Source organism: Panthera leo, chromosome A1 (assembly GCF_018350215.1).
Source record: "Panthera leo isolate Ple1 chromosome A1, P.leo_Ple1_pat1.1, whole genome shotgun sequence".
Lineage (NCBI taxonomy): Eukaryota > Metazoa > Chordata > Mammalia > Carnivora > Felidae > Panthera > Panthera leo.
Genome location: NC_056679.1, coordinates 155,450,556 through 155,470,646, shown reverse-complemented (window position 1 = coordinate 155,470,646; position 20,091 = coordinate 155,450,556). Strand labels below are relative to the sequence as shown.

Genomic DNA, 20,091 nt, shown 5'->3' with positions numbered 1-20,091 from the left:
GTCCCGCACTTCCTAGTCCTTAACCTGGTCCAGCGCTGCCCGGGCAGCTGCTGAAGCTGCGGGTCTGGCCCCGCCGGCTGCTTAGCTCTGCGGGAGATGACAACATCTGCCTGAAACGGGATACCTACTTTTGCAGCTCAATTTAGCTCTTAATAGCAGCCCTCTGAGGTGTGGTTAATTGATGGGGATAAAGGCGTAATGACTTGACGGGGAGACGCCAATGATCCTTTAATATACTTTTAAAAGAACAACCACCACCCCAAACCTCGGCGAGTCATTGATAGGTGGGAGGATACGACGCGGATCTGGAGGCAGGAAAAGCAGCGCTTGTGCCGTTTGTATCTAGAGGCTTCAGTAAGGGGTGAGCCCTGGCTGTCAGGGCTGGGGCACCTGGGGGCCACCAGGGCGCGCAACTCGGGCTGTCGGGGGTTGTCGCGTGGTCGCGGAGAGCGGGGGCCTGACGAGGACCCGGGAGAGCTCAGGATGACAAGTGACCGCACTGAATGGCGGCGGGGAGGAGCCCCGAGCCAGGGTGGATGCCGCCCCATCCCGGACTCTGCCTCTGCATTAGCCCTTCCCCTGCACGGGGCTGGATCCCCACACAGCTAGCGTTTCTCTCTGCCCTCGCTAGAGCTACTCTTCATCCAGCATGAGCGAAGTGGTCAAGTGGCCGAGCTCGGCGGGAACTCGCGGGGTTACGCTGTCTCAACACCCTCAGCACCAGGAGAGAAAGACACGTGCCGCAGTGTGTGTGTGTGTGTGTGTGTGTGTGGCCCTGAAACGCAAAACCAAAGCACGTGGCCGTATTTTTGCCAGGTTTGCCCAGAGCCCCAGGGCCGGGAGTCCTGAGGTTTACCGGCGCTAGGTCCCGTCGCCGGCTCAGAGTGTCTCCGGCCCACCATCTCCCCAGACTTCTGCCCAACATTCTCTCCTCAGCACCTTCCCTATCCCTCGCCTGATTTCTCTTTGCGCAGTTCTAGTGTAGTCGTCAGTGTCAAAGGAGTGTACCGCACTGAGCAAGCCCCCAACGTAGGGCCACTCAAGTGCTGAAATGAAAAAACCAAAACAAAAAATCCAGATCGTCTTTCCCGTTTGCAAGGGGGAACCCCCTTTAGGTGCGAGCGGTTGTGTCTCTAGCAGATTTTGCGAGTATCCTGTTTTACTCTTTGGAGAGGGATAACCTTGATGCTTCAGGTTTGAGCTCCCTCTGGAAGCGTAAGGAGAAACAACTCCAATTACTGTCCAGATTTTATTATATTGAGAGATCGCAGGTGCTTCGGCGGCTGCTATTGTCTGCCTTCCTCTGTGAGCCCACATACCAGGGATCAAAGAGTCCCAGGAAACTTAATTTCCCCAAACCCTCTTGCGGAGAAGGCATACATTGTCACGGGCGAAGCTTTGGGGTCAAAGATTTGAAGAAATGTAATTAAGAGTTCCAACTCCCAGAGTGTGCCTGTCTCGGTATGGTTCTGTCCTTCCACCGTCACTGTCTAACCTCATCTAGTCTGTTTCTGCCCTCACTGATGTCTAGGAATTCAAGTCTCACTGTTGCCTTGCCGTCCACCGCCCCCCCACCCCCACCCCGTCGCCCCTCCGCCTTCCCTGGCAGGGGAGAACTCCATGGCCGCGGTCTTCAAGGTTCTTGGGCGCCGCAGTCAGGGGCAGGGTCCCAGGTGCAGGTGCACGCCCTGGTCAGCGACTCTCGCTCAGGAGCTCCCTGCCCAGATGAGGTCCGTGACCTGGCGGCAGGTCCCTGAGTCTTTCCTAACGACGAGCCGCCTTTGGGCTGCCAAGGTCCTAAGCTGCCTGTGGCGGCCTCTTGTCCGCCTAAGTCCTCGGATCAGCGTTGGGCTGAGCGGTGTGGGCCCTGAGGACGGCCGGGAGGCACCTGGCGCGATTCCTCGTCATCCCCGGCTCAGTCGAGGGCCTTTACTCCCGTGTGTCTCCTCACATTTCTCACCCCACAAGGGCGCTCCCTTGCGAACGATTCTGCACTCTGCGAACCAGGCTCCGGTGTCGGGGCTCCAGGCCGGCCCCCACACCTTCCCTCGAAGCCCGGGAACTCAGTCCTGGGCACCGCCAGGGCGGGAGCAGTTCCCGGAAGCTAGGCCCACATCCGGGCACGAAGCCTCGCTCGCGGAGTTGGCTTCCGGGCGCTCGACGCAAGTGTGTCGCTGCGCGCGGTGAGGGGCCCTGGCCGAGGGATCCGCGCGCCGGGGCCTCGTCGGAGGGCAAGGGTCGCGCTCCCGCGGGCGCTGAGGGTCCCCAGCCCGCGAGCTGGGCCTGTGCGGGCTTAAGGTTTAAGGAAGACGGGCTCGACCGGCGAGTGGCGCACGCTGCGAGAACCCCAGGCCCACGCTGTCGGTCAGCGCTGGCGGTTTGTGTCCCGGGGTCGGCTCAGCAAGCTTCCTGGGAATGGGCCCGAAGCGGGTGAGAGCCGACTTCTCCGCAACTTGGTCAAGTTCAGAGACTCACCGTCGAAAGAGACCGCCTTTGCAGTCTTCCCCTCCCTGGCGAGAGCGCTCTGAGCCTTTGCGGTGCTCCGGGGCTGACTAACGCTGGGCCCTGCCTTACGCTGGGCCCTGCCTTGAGCACCTAGTCCCCTTCAGGTTTTGGGCTGAGAGGGGTAGGCAGCAAGGCCTGGGGCGCGGCCAGGAAACCTCAAACCCGATTTTCTAGTTTTGGCCTGAAGAAGCCGCAAAGTCAGTGGGAGTTAACTTTGTGGCCTTTGGCGTTTTTGAAAACCTCTGCAAGGCGGGAACAGCACAGAGAAACCGCCGTGCAGTTCATCAAAAAATGTTTTGGGGGACCGTATCTGGAGAGTTTTCTGAGAGTGTTGTATAATCTTGCAAATTAGCGAGCTGGTATGTATCTCGCCACCGGTGCACTGAATAGTATCTTCCTCCAGACAGGGATTGAGAAACGGAAATACCACCACCCTCCAGCCAAACTTGTGAGGACTGATTGCAGGGAAACTGGTGCTCCAGATGTTGCACTAGAGGCGCTGCAAGTGTGAGCAGGTAACGTGGAGAAGAGTGACATTGTTAACAGAAAGTATCTAATTAACAGTGACTTCATTTGATTGGAAGGATGAAAAAGCCTTTTTAAATCAATCCAGATTCACTGGCCTAAGCTCAGCCAATTTATGAATATGGAGCCTGACTGGGCTCTGCTTTCTTTCAAAGATGTCATCTTAGGGGTAATAGCATAGGTGAAGTCATTTGGTTACACTGTGGAAACTTTTATAGTGCCTTCCTTGGGAATTTAATTCAGTGCTTCTTCATTTTATTAGGAACAGACTGACTCCATCAACTGTGCTCTCCCTGTTTAGAGGCAGGACTGCTTGAAGCAATTAGGTTCACCAATTAGCATAGTTTTACTGACCCCAGCAGCAGCACCACTCCTTAGATTATCCATTTCTTCAAAGTCAGAGAAAAGCTGGAGCACAACATGCTTCCCAGGTGTCTAGGTTGGGAAAATAAGCCCACAAGCAGGGTAGCACAGCAGTGCAAAAAGCTTTCTTAATAGTCCCCAAGTGTTTCAGCAACTTTGGTGGATTTCTCTCCCCTTTTCTGATGCTGGATCCTGTGGTACCTCCTTATTTCACAGAGCCTTTAAAGCCTCTCTCCTTGGGTTGCATTTTGGCAGAACTGTTTTCGAGAAAGTGAATTTTCTCCCTTCTTTTATGTCTGCCTACATGCTAACGAAGCAGTGGACGATGTTAGGGTCCAGAGAGAGAAGTCACTGAAGGCTCCTTTAAACTCTGTTAGGTGACAAGGTAAGGGCTCAGGTCTTTGGGTGTGTCCGCGCATGTGTAATGTCCTTGCGTGTGTATGTGCTTCACGACCTATGAGGAGAGGCCAGAGGGTGGAGATGGGGATGTAAATCACTGCTTTCCCTCATTTTGAAGGTGTACCTGGAAGGCTTTGCTGCAGTCTCTACACGGTCACCTCGGTCAGTTGGCAGCCAACATCTTCAGTCGTAGAAGATGTGTGGAGCTCTAAGCAGTCTAGGAAAGAAGGGACCTTACTCTTGCCACTGTCAGGTAGTGAAGGGGTTACATTTACATAGCTGTTCTCTCTCTCTCCCCTAAAATAGATACTCCTCTGTAAGATTTTACTAGATAGAACTGCTGACAGTTCATCAGTAGCAGCCACAATGTAATACCCTAACCTTATTAAATCAATAAATACTAGATCCATGTATTGAATTAAAAATGTATCAGCATGGCCAGGAATTGCAATCATATGGCCATGGACCACAGAATCGAAGATGCCACTCAAAAATTGACTAGTTAGCATTTATTTAACCTTTTTCTATTTTGCATCTATGATTAGATGCTCTGGGTTTTAACATTTCAGAGACCATCGTGACAGGTTTTTGTTGTTTTTGTTTATTTCTTGGAAATTCTTTTCTTTCACTTCTCACGTTCAGCCACAAAAATGATGCATTTGTATTTAGGAATAGTAATATTCCTGTGACTGCATTGTTCTTGTCATTAGTTTTCATCTAGGAAATATAATCCCACTTAGTACATCTTACTAGAGTAAGATGTACTCAGGTGCATAAGTTTCTACATAAGCATGAATAAATTTAGATGCATATGTTCTTGTATATGTGTAAATAAATATACTCAATATGAATGTACTGCCATACATTGATATGTTTATTTTTAAAAAAGAAACCATGTTTAATTTTATCTTTCAGCATTGCCAATGACATTAAAAGCTAAAGAACTATTTATTATTGTGAAAGAAGTTATTTATAATCTGATTTGCTGTTGAATCTTAAATGGCAAGAGATGAAATTAAAATTTTCAAGTCTTTAAACTGGACACAGTACTTAGAAAATTACCCATATTGTAAATGGCTACATTTTATGTGTGAAAAAAATACTTCAATGTGGTTTACCAGAAATTGGTCAGTTAAGTTGGAGATTAGTAGGTGAATTTAGAATTAGTCTGTACTGAAAACAAGGAATGTGTTTAACACCTGGAATTTTAATGGAAAAAGTAATATTACTTTAGCCAGATATTTGTTTATACTGATTAATGATGCTAATTATTTAAAAACATTCATCCCCTATTGATGTCAGCCAGCGTATTTGGTAGTGAATTCTGAAGATAAAGTCATTGGGCCTTGGGTTCACTACACTGTGAAAGAAAAAATCTTTATTTGACGAAATAGGCAATCAACTGAAATCTATCCTCTTTAAATAAACTGATTCCTCAGTATTTTCCCAGTGTTGGTGTAAGTTGTTGTCTGTGATGTCCCCCAGGGCTCTTTCCTCTGCTCTCTGATTTGGTATATAAAAGCAGCTCTGAATGATGGATTACTGTGTCATTGCAGCCTGCGAAGGATTAATTTGTTTCATTGATTTCTCTTTAGGCAGATTGCCAGAATTTGCTGCTTCCCACCTTTCCTCAAGACTTCTAGAAGTAATAGACAGTAATAGCCTAAGACAAATCAGCTCCTTTTTGTAAAAATAGAATCATGAAACCAGGAATCCTAATGAAAGCTATGGCAAACTTTTTATTGGCATATTGGAGAGAACAATTAATAGGCTACTTTATCTGGCTTAGAAATAGTTTTATTTGAAAAATGTCTTTGACTTGGTGACTTAAAACACATCATATTGGTAGTTTGTAAGTAAGCATTTATAATATTTGTCTCATAAAATTTTTCTCTAATTTGTAAGCATCCTATTTAACTCAGGAAAAAAATGTGTTGTCTATGTGATTGACAAACACTTTTCTTTATATGTCAAATTTTAGGATCAAATAACTTGTCAACATAAATTTAGGTAAATTTACTTATAAATACTTATAGGGCTATTTGGTGCAAAGAATTTTTAGAAACTTTGGACAAGGACACAGTATTAGAGCATAGATATAGAATTAATTATTTAAAGAAAATATAACTTTTTGTGATTAAAAAGCTAGTATTTGCTCATAATAATTTGCAAAAGTTAAAAATGACATTTTGTATATTTCTCTAAGCCTTTCTCCAAGCATTTATATGTTTTATTTATATATAGATAGACACCACTTTGTATCTTGCTTTTTTCAGTTGGCATTAAATAGTAGAAAATTTCCTGTGTAATTAAAATTATTAAAGTCATTTATGTTGACTGTTTAATGTTTTAGCATGTATAATTATTCATTGTTCTATTGGAGAGTTAGATTTTTAATTTTCCATAATTATAAATAAAGTTATGATAAATGGCTTTTTAAATAAATCTTATTCATCCCTCTGGCTATTTCCTTACAATATATTATTACAAAAGAATTTACTTGGATGAGGGTATAGACTTTTTTTAAGGTTCTTGATATTGATGGCCAAATTGTTTTCCAGAAAAGTTCTTCCAGTTTATACTGGTACTATTGAAAAAAATTTCTCTGTAGAGGCAGCATTGTAATCTATGTTACATGAGCAAAGAAAATAGAACAACATTCTTTCCTTGTCTTCTGAAAGCACTGGTAGCATTTTGCATACACTTAGTCTCTCAGAAGTATTTTCTCAACTGCAGATGTGAAATAGGCTGGTTATACAAATCTATTTGTTTCCCTTCTGTAGATCATTGATTTAATGATCTCAAGTTATACTTTTTATGCAATTAGTTGTGTAGTAAAAACTAATATTGTCATGTGCTAATGTTTTTTCCCCCTCTATTGTGCTATGATAGTAGTCCGTGCAATATCAGCAAGTTTATGCTTTTCCTGTGCTTTGCTGAAAGGAAAAAGGAACATCTGTTTCCATTATATATCTGCATCATAATGATAACAATTAAATAGCTATTATGGTAGTATACAGTAAATATATTTTGCTGAATGACCTGTACTTTCTTGTTGGAAAATTTCGGAAATTGCAGAGGCATTTAGTTTTTACAGGTAGGTTCCATGTAGAGGTTTAGACAGGCCTTTGATTAGTTTAGGTGAATCATTGCAATCTTGGTAAAAACAACCCTGAAGATTAAACACGAGGCTATCGGATGTGACTCTTGAATGTATTTTTCTTAGGCAGATGTTTAGAGTAAAAGTTATTAGCTATCTGAGTATTCTTAAGTGATTCAATCATGGTGCTAATAATACAGTTCGTTTTGTGTTTTGCGCTGTGTGTGTTCTTTTAATATTTTACTAAGCTGGAAATTGGAAATAGTTTTATGTACATATTTTTGAAATATATTTTAAAATGTTTATTTAGAGAGAGAGTGTGTGCACGCTGCACACAGTGCACACACATGTGAGTGGGGGAGGGCAGAAGAGAGGAGAGAGAATCCGTAGCAGCGTCCTAGCTATCTGCCCAGAGCCTGAAGTGGCGCTTGGTACAGCGAATTATGAGATCATGACCTGAGCTAAAATCAAGAGTCACGTGGTCCCTTAATCATCTGAGACACCCAGGCAACGCCCCCTCCTTTTTTTTTTTTTTTTTTCAGCCCAGCACTCTTTTCCCCCACATATTAGGGGATCATAGTGATACTTGCCTTTTAAGCTCATGAGGAGAATGTTTGAAACTGACACGCTATTTCCATTGACCTTTAATATTCCAGGGAAGTGTTTTCATTTATTTCATTCAGCTTTTGGTTAAAGATGTTTTGGTGGTTACTTAAAAAAAATGGTTAGTGGGGCGCCTGGGTGGCTCAGTCGGTTAAGCATCCGACTTCGGCTCAGGTCGTGATCTCACGGTCCGTGGGTTCGAGCCCCGCGTCGGGCTCTGTGCTGACAGCTCAGCCTGGAGCCTGCTTCAGATTCTGTGTCTCCCTCTCTCTCTGACCCTCCCCCGTTCATGCTCTGTCTCTCTCTGTCTCAAAAATAAATAAAACATTAAAAAATTTAAAAAAAATGGTTAGAAAGTATTTCAGACAAAATGTGGCATATCAAGAAAAACAGACATGTGCTCCAAACTGTTTGAGAAGTAAAGTGTTACCTGTACAATTGAAGCTCTTCCTGATCTTACTCCCTGATGGCTTCTTGAAGAGATAATCATCATCCTAAATTTTATCATTATCTTTTTTGCCTCTTAAGTATTTTTCTTGACATGTCTAAAGATTTGTTGTAAGTGACTTGTCCTTTTAAATGAATTAATTTTAAGATGTTGAAGCTGTGAAAGCTGTTGGAACCTTTTTTGTCTAATCATCTGTGAGTGATCATGTTTCATCTGTGAAGTTGTGGACAGATCCACATGTTCTTTGATGTCCTCCTAGGCATAATTAAAGTTTTTTGATTACCTCTTATTTTCCATATGAAATAAAATAAAACAAAAGGAAAAGGCTCAGAGAAATTTAAGTAACTTACTGAAGACCATATAGTAAATCCAGAGCCAGGAATGAAACTTAGTTCTCCTGACTTCCATTCAAAGCACTCTTCTCTTCAGTTCACATTGTCTGCTTTGGGTACTGGCTATCTGACCACTGTGGTATCCTGTGGTTAAAGACTGTCTGTAGGCTTTTATAATTTTGTGATTGTGTATGCAGAAAAGGTTTTTCTCTAAGAGTATTTTTCCTGTAGGGGAAAACATTGAAGCCATTATCAGCCTGTAAGCTACCTATAGAAGGAGAAGACTGAATCTGTAGCCTCCTGTAGAGGCTGCGGTTTTCTTCTTTATTTTCTGGACTTTCCTGGAAAAAATGGTAGTTTGGGTACAATGAAGCTTTCGATAGTTGTCTTACTGTGTGGTCTGTTTTCTGATCTCTTCATGGTAACTGGACCAGGAAAATAGGAATGGGCACAAATATAAGTGTCTCTTTACGTGTACATATATCTATTTTTCAATATATTTTGGCAGTCAGGACTGACAAATTGCTTCTTTCTTTCTTTTTTTTTTTTGGTAGCTTATGTTGTGGTCAAATCACAAATGACTTTCTATTTGAAAATGAGTTTGTTTCTTGTTTCTATTTAGCAACCAACTTATCAGAGCACTAAAGTGAGAGTAGCACAAATAGAATAATTTTGAAACACATTTTTAAAATCTCTTTGGAGAAAAACCCTATTCTAAAAATGGCAACCTAGAATTCCATGCATGTACGTTCTTTCAGGTTTTTACTCTATCGAATTTAATTCATTCTTAGTTGAGATGAGTAAGCTTGAGTCATAATATTCACAGTGCCGTGCCTTTCCTATGAAAAAAATTCAATATAACTAGAGATGGAGTTAATGTATCCTATTATAAGACTATCTGTTCCCAAATCTGTTGCTTTAAGACCAAAAACTTGGTTTAATAAATTATTTGGTTCTATAAATACATACTAGGAAACTTGTAATCGTAGCAATCATTCTTTTTAGGGAAGATGAAGCTACTAATCGTAGCTTTGTCAGTGCTATAAATATTCTCAAGGTAGTTGTGTTTTAACAAGCAAGGCAGGTAACACATTTTTCTCTATTTTAGATCAATTATCTTATGTGTTCAGCAGCTGCTAGTAGGAAATTTTCCCTAGCATATTAGTTTGGGGAGGAGAGATCCAATGTAATCAGATATCAACATTCAGTACTCCTTTTATTTAGCATTTATAAATGCATATTGCTTTTTATGACGCATATTGCTTTATTTGCTCATACTAAATATTATTTCTTTCATATCTGTAACATTTCTGTCTGGAGAGAACGCTGTGTGTGTGTGTGTGTGTGTGTGTCTGTGTGTGTCTGTGTGTGTATGTCTGTCTATAAATATTTGCAAGGCATTTGTCTAGTTGAAAGTTCTGGTGAACGTCTGTAATGGGTAATATAAAGACTTTTCTACACTCATTAAATTTCTCCATTGTTGCTCTATCAGGTAGGTGAAACTCAGCAGAAAAAATGTGAGTAGAGGAAACTAGCCCCTTGCTAACTTGTTTCTCCTTGACCATAATATGAATCTGGACAGTAGTGGTGAGAATATGGAATCTTAATCACCAAGCCAGCAGTGCTAACACTAGAGAAACCACGGTGAGACACAACAATGTATAGTCATTTATATTATTTTATTATTTTAGTTATATAGCTCTTTGAAGAAAGGTGATGCATTGTTTACAGAAACCTCTGAATTTGGAAAAAAATGTATGTATTTTTATGTATGTATGTATATATTTATATGATTATATATTATGTATATTTTTTGCCATATATACTATCAGGATTATAGGTGCTTAAATATCTGTGCTTTTTGTACTCAGTTCTTTTTTTTTTTTTTTTTAATTTTTTTTTTTCAACGTTTTTTATTTATTTTTGGGACAGAGAGAGACAGAGCATGAACGGGGGAGGGTCAGAGAGAGAGGGAGACACAGAATCGGAAACAGGCTCCAGGCTCCGAGCCATCAGCCCAGAGCCTGACGCGGGGCTCGAACTCACGGACCGCGAGATCGTGACCTGGCTGAAGTCGGACGCTTAACCGACTGCGCCACCCAGGCGCCCCTGTACTCAGTTCTTAATGACTGTACTTTAGACCAAGTTGAGATTATTTCAAAACTAGCATTGGCTGTGTATTTTCTATTGACACAGCCAACACACAATTTTCAGATGTGATCTCAGAATTTTTCGTGGGTAAAGGGTAGAGTTTTCTTCTACTAACGTTAGATTTGCCTGTTGTAAAATTTTGTTCATGGCCTGTTTCGAAATCCCAGATCTTTAGGATTTTCTCACTATTTGATTCTTAGGAGAATTATGCTGCTGTTGTGCTTATTGTTCTTGAGATATAGACAGTTAACACCTATTTATTGAATTCTTGTCATGCTTACTGCATGTGAGATAGATAAAAGCAAAGTCATTGCTCTTCAGGGGATAATTATTGATATGGTCTTTTGCCAGTAATTTAACAGATTATATTTTCTTAATATAATGTATTTGTGATTTTATTAATATTACTACATGAAGACTTTAAGAGAAAAAGAAAATACATTTAGGTTTCCATTGCTGTTCTTTGCCTTTTGAAAAATTGTTAGAGTTATAATTTGGGATCAGCCAAAATGATATTAATATAGTATCTTGAACAAATAGGATGTGGCATTTGCTAACTTTAAATCAGTTTTTTTAAAGAATATAAGATCTAAGAATTTTTCCTGATACCCTATTTTGTTTAAATTAAGTCTACCAGTCTAATTATCTCTCTGTAAATAAAAAATAATTGCCTAACAATATCTCTCTGTAAATAAAAAACAATTGCCTAACAATGTTTCTGAAAAGCACCCTTTGTGCTGCTGCTTTAGCAAGAAGCAGGTTCATTTTTTTCAAAGCTCAAAAAAAAAAGGAAAATCTTGCCATTTGTAACTACGTGGATGGAAGTAGAGGATATTATGCTAAGCGAAATTAGTCAGAGAAAGACAAATATCATGTGACTTCACTCATATGAGGACTTTAAGACACAGAACAGATGAACGCAAGGGAAGGGAAGCAAAAATAATATAAAAACAGGGAGGGGGACAAAACATAAGAGATTCTTAAATATGGAGAACAGAGGGTTACTGGAGGGGTTGTAGGAGGAGGGATGGGCTAAATGGGTAAGGGGCATTAAGGAATCTTATTCTGAAATCGTTGTTACTATATGCTAACTAACTTCAATGTAAATTAAAAAAAAACCTCAACTAACAGTATATTTAAATTAAAGTGCTACACTAAGTATGAAGGCAAAACATATTTTCATAGATATTTAGAAAAATACCTGTGTTTGGTTTTGACTTCCCATTAGCTTCGATGGAAATATTGAATTTTCGCATTGAACATGTTTCTGTTTTCTTTTTTAGAGAGAGAGAGAGAGAGAGAGAGAGAGAGCGAGAGAGAGCAAGGGACTGTGAGCAGGGCAGAGGGGCAGAGGGAGAGGGAGAGAATCCCAAGCAGGCTCCATTCTTAGTGTGGAGCCCTATGTGCGTCTCAGTCCATGACCTGAGCCGAAATCAAGAGTCAGACGCTCAAACTACTGAGCCACCTAGGTGCCCCTGCACATGTTTTTATAGCATTACAAATGAACATGTTTTTATAGTTCATCAAAGTTTATTAAAGGATGCTAAGAACAGTTACTATTTGGCTGTCACACAAAAAATGAGTTGTTGATATATTTGCCAATAGATCTGACCTAGGTAGATAGCTGTTTTTGATAAAAAAGTTTAACAAAAATACCCCTACCCCTATAATAAAGTCTTTTTGGATTTAATCTTGTAGTTTTTCTATCTGTTTATATGTGGATGTAGGTGTAAGTTTCAATTTACAAGTATTACAATAAACACTCAAAGTATAATTTATATTTTGTGTAGAGTGAGAAAATACGGTCCTTTTGAATTTTAGTGATTGATAAGGTTTTGCCTTATTTATACATTTCTCAAAACAAATATACACATTCCTGGGGCACCTGCGTGGCTCAGTCGGTTTTGTCAGACTTCAGCTCAGGTCATGATCTTGCACTTTGTGGGTTCTAGCTCTGTGTCGCTCTATGCTGACAGTTTGGTGCCTGGAGCCTGCTTTGGATTCTGCATCTCCCCCTCTCTGCCCCTCCCTCACCTGTGCTTTGTCTCTCTCTCATTCAGAAATAAATAAACATTAAAAAAAACCCCTACAACAGATATACACATTCCAAAATAAGTCCCTTTTCATTTAGCTACAGTTTTGAGATGTGTATTTTATAAGATATTTTTAAAAAGGCAAAAAAACCAGTAATATTTGGTAGAAGGTTCCAGTGGATTGTACTATACTATTAGGCTCAGGCTCATGTCAGTCTAGTTTGACAACTTATGGGTTGTTGTTTGGACTGGCTAGAGCTTAGTGATCTGAAGGAATAAAGGAGTGGTATTACAGAGCTTCGAAAGCAGCATACCAACTGATGTCTGTGACAGAGCCAAAAGTCACCAAGATCCTGTTTGTATTTCAGTTCCAATATTAATCAGTTTAAATGTGTTTTGAGTTTTGACCAATAGGTTTAAAATAGGTTTGAAACTTATGCATTTTATAGTAGGGAACTAGCCAAAGACTATATTTTTATATACAGTGTGTATGATGAAGAGTTTTGTTCTTATGTAAACTTGCTTAATAGTTGTCCTACCCAAGAGAAGTATAAAAAAATCCTTAATTATGAATTTTCCTTTTTATATACATTGTAAAACCTTCTTATCATTATATGCTAAGCATATTTCATATATTGTTTAATCTGTTTATATAAACTGTAAAATTCCCATTTTACTGGTGAAGAATTTGAGGCTCAACCGTGGTTAAGTAATTTGCTCAAGTCACATAGCTGATGAGTAACATTGCAAGGATTTGAAGTATGTGTCCCTCTAGAGCCCATTCCTGATCTATGCTGATTTCCCTGCTTCTCATCAAGTAACTCATTGTATTATCTTTGGATTATAGGTCAAATTGTATTCTCACAGGCACATAAAAGTGCATAGAGGAACTCTTTTATAAAACAAAGGAAAATCTATATAATTTCATGTTATTTTTATGTCCCAATAGCTATAGGATAATATTCTCTCTGTTTGATTATGTGCTTTATAAATGGTACTTTATAGATGAAACTCTTTCCTTAGAGTCATTTGGTACTAGGTTGACTTAGCTATTAAATACCACCTTTGCTAGAGGTTGAAAAATGAATATCAAGAAAATTTATTATTACTGATTTGCAATCTTCAGAATGTTTTTGTCTTTAGTGACTTCCAGGGGGACAAATCAGTTTCACTTATTAGGTATATTATTTTGCTTGGGCTGTGTAGCATTGTACCACAAAAGGGATAGCTTAAGCAACAGAAATTTATTGTTGCCTGGTTCTTGAGGCTAGAAGTCCAAGATCAAGGTGTTGTCAAGGTAATTCCTTCCAATGGCTGTGAGAAAGATAATCGATTAGATGCCTCTCTCCTAGCTTGTGGTGGTTTGTTGGTAATCTTTGGTATACTTTGGTTTATAGACGGCGTCATCCTGATCCCTGTCGTCATCTTCATGTGGTGACCTCCCTGTGTATGTTTCTGTCTTTATGTCCAAAGTTTCCTTATTTATAAAGACACCAGTCATATTGGATTAGAGCCTATCCTAATGACCTCATTTAACTTGATAATCTGCAAAGACCTTATTTCCAAATAAGGTCACATTCACAGGTACTGAGGGTTAGGACTTCAACATATTTTTGGGGGGACACCATTCAACTCATAACAGTAGGCAACTTTTTCTGAGATAATAGATTTGAAAACTCTTTAATAGTGATCAATGTTTGCAGTTTATCAATTCACTGGTACAATTATACGCATGTCTGCCCATAAGTGAGTCAGGTCTGAATATTCTTTTGGATAGGACTGATTTTACCATAGTATTCTTAAAACACTGTAGGAAGAACAGCCTGGAGAAGTATTTAGGAAGGATTTCAATAAATGATACGATGGAGTGTCACAGTGTATGGAGCAGATAATGAGCTTTTGGAAATTCAAGTACAAAATCAGTATAGCTGTGGTATGATGAAGTTGGGATTTAGACAGATATTCAGAGCAAGAGGATGCTATAGAAACAGAGAGGTTATGGGTTGAGGTTCTGTTGTAGGAATGTGTATTTTATGTAGAGTGGGCCATGGTGATAAAGGGAGGCTTTGGGCCAGTTATATTGTGAAGGAATCCTGGCTCTGGCCCTTTAGAGTTAAGGCCAATTTTAATTTTTAAGTTTCAAGAAATTCCTGTAGGATTTATTTTTAATTTTACTCTGTAGACAATTTGAAATATATCATTAACAAGAAAAACATGACCTGTATCCCTACTACCCAGTGCTAGTTGTTATTAACATTTTGGCATCTTGATACAATTCTTATGAAATTCCTGCCATGCTTTTTGATTGAGATTATACCACCTAAATAGTTTACTAAAATAAATCAACACCTGTTTCTAAATATGTATCTGAATTTGAGACCCGTTGGGGAAGAGACCTAATGACCACTGATGATGAATCGGGTCACCATAATTCCATAAACCATTAGGTCAAGACAGTTTTGTCTCATGTGATTTAGTCCTTTGCCTTGTCCTGTTGTCCTTCCTCCTGTCTTTCACACTACTGCCAAGATCTTTTTAATGATTACATCACTCCTCTGGCTTACCTCCTTTAGTCAGACCGAGGTCCAGCTATTTAGCATAATAGGCATCTCTGTGATCTTTTTCATGCCTTTTTCTTCTCATTTTATACTTTCCAAAAAGCTTTTAGAATTTCTCAGAATATTGTGTGCCCTTTTGCACCACTATAATTTTTCACCTCTCCCCTGCACTAAGAATGTCTTCTTTCTTTTTGTCCCTCTGTTCAATGGCTGTTATTTTTTAAATACTCATTTCACATGACATTTCTTCTCTAAAGCCTTTATTCTAAGCCAGTTTTCTTTTAGTATCTGTAGCACTTTCTAGAAAACTGGCTATAAACTGATGACAGGGTTCATAGTGACTAATTTCCTTCTTTATCCTTCTTATTTTTTTCTTTTTAAAGAAAGTTTAATTTAAATTCTAGTTGTTAACAGAGTGTAATATTAGTTTCGGGTGTACAGTATAGTGATTCAGCACTTCCATACAATACCTGGTGTTCATCAAAACTTGTGCACTCCTTAATCCCCATCACCTATTTCACCTATCCCCCCTCCCATCTCCCCTCTGGTAACCATCAACTTATTTTCTGTAGCTAAGGGTATGTTTCTTGGTTTGCTTTTCTCTCATTTTCTCCTTTGCTTGCTTGTTTTTTTAATTAAATTCCACATATGAGTGAAATCATATGATATTTGTCTTTTGCTGACTGACTTATTTTGCTTAGCATAATCCTCTATTCTATCCATGTTGTTGTAAATGGCAAGATTTCATTTATTTTTCATGACTAAGTAATATTCCATTTGTGTGTGTGTGTGTGTGTGTGTGTGTGTGTGTGTGTGTGTGTGTATACCACATCTTTTTTCTTTTTTTAGTTTCAAGCCTTAAATACTAGTTACAGTGTTATAGGCTTTAAGTTCCAGTGTTCGTTTCAGGAAAAGGATTTAGTGATTCATCACTTACATATGACACCCAGCACTCATCACAAGTGACTTCCTTAATATTCATCGCCCTTTTAACCCATTCCATCACCCACTTAACCTTCAGCAACCCTCAGTTTGTTTTCTATGGCTAGGAGTCTGTTTTATGGTTTGCCTCTCACACTACGTCCCTGACCCATGTTCATCTGTTTGGTTTCATAAATTCCACATATGAGTGAAATCATATAGTATTTGTCTTTCTCTGACATATTTCATTTAGCATAATACATTCTAGCTTCATCCACATCATTGCAAATGGCAAGATGTCATCCTTTTTGATGGTGAGTAATATTCTATTGTATATATGCACCACAACTTCTTTATCCATTCATCAGTCAATGGACATTTGGGCTGTTTCCATAATTTGGCTGTTGTCGATGATGCTGCTTTAAACATCGAGTTGGGTGTATTCCTTCAAATCAGTATTTTTGTATCCTTTGGGTAAATACCTAGTAGTGCAACTGCTGGATCATAGTGTAGTTCTATTTTTACTTTTTTGAGGAACCTCCACACTGTTTTCCAGAGTGGCTACACCAGTTTGCATTCCCACCAACCATGTAAGAGGGTTCCCCTTTCTCTGCATCCTTGCCAACATCTGTAGTTTCCTTTGTTATTAATTTTAGCCACTTTACAGGTGTGAAGTGATATCTCATTGTAGTTTTGATTTCCATTTCTCTGATGATGAGTGATGTTGAGCATCTTTTCATGTGTCCGTTAACCATCTGAATGTCTTCTTTGGAAAATGTCCATTCATGTCTTCTGCCCATTTCTTCATTGAATTATTTGTTTTTTTGGGTGTTGAGTTTACTAATAAGTTCTTTGTAGATTTTGGATCTATTAGATGTGTCGTTTGCAATTATCTTCTGCCTTTCTGAACGTTGTCTTTCAGTTTTGTTGATTGTTTCCCTTGCTGTGCAGAAGCTTTTTATCTTTATGAAGTCCCTTTAGTTCATGTTTGCTTTTGTTTCTTTTGCCTCAGGAGACATATCTAGTAAGAAGTTGCTGTGGCCAATGTCAAAGAAGTTGCCACCTGTGTTCTCCTCTATGATTTTTATAGTTTCCTGTCTCACATTTAGGTCTTTCATCCCTTTTGAATTTATTTTTGTGTAGGGTGTGAGAAAGTGGTCCAGTTTCATTCTTTTGCATGTCGCTGTCCAGTTTTCTCAACACCATTTGTTGAAGAGACTTTTTTCCTTTGGATATTCTTTCCTGCTTTGTCAAAGATTAGTTGAGAATATAGTCATGGGTCCATTTCTGGGTTTTCTATTCTGTTGATCTATGTGTCTGTTTTTATGCCAGTACCCTACAGTCTTGATGATTACAGCTTTGTAATATACCTTGAAGTCTGGAATTGTGATGGTTCCAACTTTGCTTTTTCTTTTTCAAGATTGCTTTGGCTATTTGGGTCTTTTGTGGTTCCATACAAATTTCCGGATTGTTTGTTCTAGCTCTGTGAAAAATGCTGTTGGTATTTTGGTGGCTGCATTAAATGTGTAGATTGCTTTGGGTAGTATAGACTTTTTTTTTTTTTTTTTTTTTTGCTTTTTTAACATTTATTTATTTATTTATTTTTTCAATATATGAAATTTAGTATAGACATTTTAACAATATTTGTTCTTCCAACCCGTGAGCATGGATTGTCTTTCCATTTCTTGTGTCATCTCCAATTTCTTTTTTTTTTAAATTTTTTAAAAGTTTATTTATTTTGAGAGAGAGCAAGCGGGTTGGGGGCAGAGAGAGAGAGGGGAGAGAGAGAATCCCAAGCAAGCTCTGCACTGTCAGCGCAGAGCCCGACTCAGGGCTTGAACTTACGAACCATGAGATCATGACCCTGAACTGAAATCAAGAGTCAGGCACTTAACCAACTGAGCCACCCCATCATCTTTAATTTCTTTAATCAGTGTTTTTATAGTTTTCAGAGTCTGCCATCTTTATCTTTTTTACTAGACTGAATTACTTAAGAGGAAGGGTCATGTGTTAGTTATGTTAGTATATATAGCACTTGGCATTGTACCTAGTAGGTGTTTGAGCAAAATGTTTGCTGAATAAGTAAACAATCTTGTGTTTTCATCTAATATTGTCTTGCCAGGAATAGAACTATAGCAAGAATAAGTGGTATTTTGATAAGAGAATAAGATGACTAGTTCATTTCAAGTTATCAAGCAATTATTAGGCATTTACAGTTTGTGAGGTATTCTGCTGGGCATTGTGGAAATGGGAAACTAAAGTGAAGGAGAACTTTAGGGGCACCTGGGTGGCTCATTGAGTTGGGTGTCCGACCTCGGCTCAGGTCATGATTTCACAGTTCATGAGTTTGAGCCCTGCATCGGGCTCTGTGTTGATAGCTCAGAGCCTGGAACCTGCTTCAGATCTGTGTCTCCCTCTCTTTCTGCCCCTCCCCCACTGACGCTCTGTTTCTCTCCATCTCTCAAAAATGAATACATGTTAAAAAAAATTGAAAAAAAATATAATGAAGGAGAACTTTAAGAGTTTGCAGCCTAGTGGAGAACTTCCAGTTTTGGTGAGTTGGTGGGGAATCACGGTAAGAAATACAGTGAAGACTGGTTAAGGGGACCGACCCACTGAAATAGAATTGTGAGTGGAAACGGTTGTATAGTGACTTTAAATTAACAAAGTTTATTTGGTTACAGGTGGCATTGGGCCTGCATCACAGGTTGTAGCAGATGTTCTCAACATTTCTATCGAGACTTCCTTATATGCACTTGCAAGAGGAGCCCAAGAGCCTCATCCCTGTGGTAGCTACCATTCTCTGGTATGATGCTGTGCTTTCTATTTCACCCTTCATATTCTCGCTGTTTGTTATTGCAAACAGTTATATAGAACTGGAAGTGGAATGTTTTAATAATACTGATATTGTGATTTCTTTGAGGTTGTGTATTATGCTTTGTTATTCTTACACCTGTTCACAGAAACCCCAAATAGTGAGTGCCTTGCTCATTGTAGATGCTTAGCATTGTGTTTTTGTTTGAATTGTATCTAGTTGTAAGTAGCTCCTTATTGATTATTAACAGATGCTAATCTAATTTTTATTCCTTTCAATAATAAAGAAGCACATAACATCAACTTTACTTAAACACTATGTCTTCAGGTAATGTTGAACCAACTTCTTAACTCTTATGAAGGAGATTCATCTGGTAACTAATAAAATTCCATATCAGGAATATTTAATTACAAACTTCTGTTTTAACATGAATAAACACTATAGCTAGTAATGAAAGTATTTTTTCTTCATAAAAAATGGAAGTATTTTTCAGGATTTTAGGAAATGTCACAGTAATTTTGGCTGTAGTCATACTGAATTTAATGCTATTGAAAATGTTGCTAACATTAACAAAAATATTCTGTAATTTCCTCAGTTATTGCTACTGGTGATGAGGGATGTAAAGTTGGCATGCTTTCATGTTTTGAGCATTTTCATTATACACTTTTGATTTTACATGTCAGAAGCAATCTTTGTTTTAGGTAAGACAGCTGAGAACATTTTTACTCAGGAATAGAGGTCAGCCTTTGACTGTTTGTATTTTTAGGTCAGGGAAAGATCAAATAAAATGAATGAGAGTAAATACATGTACAATTTTGTATGTAAGTATTATAAAATATATATATTTCTCTGACTTTGTTTTTAGTTCATTAAAACATAGTGGCTTGGGACCAAGGCATAGGTTTCATTTCTATGTTAATAATTTTATTTTGTTATTTTCTGTGACCACTGGTAACACTCATCTTGCAGATATAAGCTGTTGTTCACCAGGGAGCTTTGGCAAGAGAATTGGCCAGATCAGCGAGTTCATCTCCCTTGGGGAAAAACAACTTGAAGCTCATCTCTGTTGAAGGTGAGTCAGTGTCATCTTCACACAGGAAAGATCACACTAGTGTTATTTGATGTTTTCAGCATTATCAAGCAATAGTTTGGCTTAAACTTTGTTTTATGGGATGTTAAACCATCATGCTTTATTACTAGAGTGTAGTGAAGATTCACACAGAAATCAACCTGACAATGAAAAGGGGTGGAAGTGACAGTTTGGTGTTTATGAATATACCTAAAAGTAGTAGGGGTACTCTTTCTTTTCTTTCTTTTATTTTTTTAAAGTTTATTTAT

The 20,091-nt window shown here is 39.1% G+C and overlaps 1 long non-coding RNA gene across 1 annotated transcript in view; it reads left to right on the top strand.

Moving 5' to 3' along the window:
• The first annotated feature begins 2,913 nt into the window (after positions 1-2,913).
• Positions 2,914-20,091, top strand: part of LOC122222753 — a 141,275-nt gene continuing 124,097 nt past the window's right edge. Inside the window, exons 1-3 of the long non-coding RNA XR_006203852.1 lie at positions 2,914-3,020; positions 18,623-18,744; positions 19,723-19,825. This is a non-coding gene — a long non-coding RNA (uncharacterized LOC122222753). The remainder of the gene's footprint in view (positions 3,021-18,622; positions 18,745-19,722; positions 19,826-20,091) is intronic.